The sequence below is a fragment of the Toxorhynchites rutilus genome, chromosome 1 (genome assembly GCF_029784135.1).
Source record: "Toxorhynchites rutilus septentrionalis strain SRP chromosome 1, ASM2978413v1, whole genome shotgun sequence".
Taxonomy (NCBI): Eukaryota; Metazoa; Arthropoda; class Insecta; order Diptera; family Culicidae; genus Toxorhynchites; species Toxorhynchites rutilus.
Window position 1 is genome coordinate 49,171,768 of NC_073744.1, and position 1,201 is coordinate 49,172,968.

General features: G+C 39.5%; 1 pseudogene; it reads right to left on the minus strand.

Moving 5' to 3' along the window:
* Positions 1-374: 374 nt before the first annotated feature.
* On the minus strand, positions 375-566 carry LOC129763810 (U4 spliceosomal RNA; annotated as a pseudogene).
* Between the last annotated feature and the right edge of the window lie 635 nt (positions 567-1,201).

Sequence of the window (1,201 nt, forward strand, 5' to 3'; positions counted from 1 at the left end):
TGCGTGACAACACTGAATTAGTTAAGTTAAACAGGTATTTGTCACGCATATCTCATAGGATTATTTGTATATTGTAGCGATCGCCGACAAAGTTGCGAGAAATTAACATCTTCATTCTGAGGCGCGGAGCCTTCGTCTGATGTTGACCGCCCGTTTCGTTCGTTGGACACATTAATTTCCATAGAGCTTCAGAACAAGTTCGCTCACTGCTGGGTAAAATAAAATTCGTGAATAAATAATGTTGTGCGGTTTAAGATAAGGAGAGGAGACAGCTCGAATAATGATAACGAAGCTAGAAAAACTGTAAAAGTAGTGAACGTTAGTTTTAATTTCATCCGTGAGCATAAGAATAATAATAAACCATGAAACCGCGGCCACCCAAAAACTGCAATTTGTGGATACTAAATATTCTGACCATAAAACTATGGACGGGTTATACCTATGATATAACCGCAAGTTTGACGTAGGACTGTCGTTGGATTAGTAATCATTTGTATTTCTTCAATTAGCAATAATCCCACCTCGGATGTTCCTCATTGGATACGATATCACCGCTGCGCAGAGTTATCTTTTGTGTGTATTGATTAAATTATTGATTAAACTAGTGAATGAATGAAACTATTTACGGATTTGAATTGCAAAAAAATCCCAGTTTAAGTCAATTCATGCATTATGGTAGTAGTTATCGCAGCAAATAGTTATCAAAATTTTGCCTAATCATCAAACGGTATGCGTAGAAGTTCAGTGAGCTGGCAACATGAAGAGATATCTTCCAATGGAGTCTTGAATAATGGAGCCAAAGCGTTGCATTTGTACCCGCTCTTGTAGACCGTGTTAGCAAAACGAATTTCGGAGTGTAAAAATGCATTGGAGTATAAAACTATTGCCGACTCAAATGTATCTGCAATGCCGTTTTTCCCAACTTATTGGTTTCGGAATCTGTATTGGGAAAACAATTCCGGTTTGCAAAAATGTAAGCGAGTACAAAAGTACTTGCAGCTCGCATCTATTTTGTAATGCCGATTGCCCCAGGCTTCGTGATTTCGAAGTCTGTGTTAGGGAAACATTCCAATTTCCAGATACGCAATCGAGTACGAAAGTACCTGCAGCTTGCATCTATTTTGCGCCATTTCTTCGTGAGGACACCGATTGGAGAAAATCGTTGCTGGACGAGCTGGACGGCGAGGGATCGAGTGCCTTT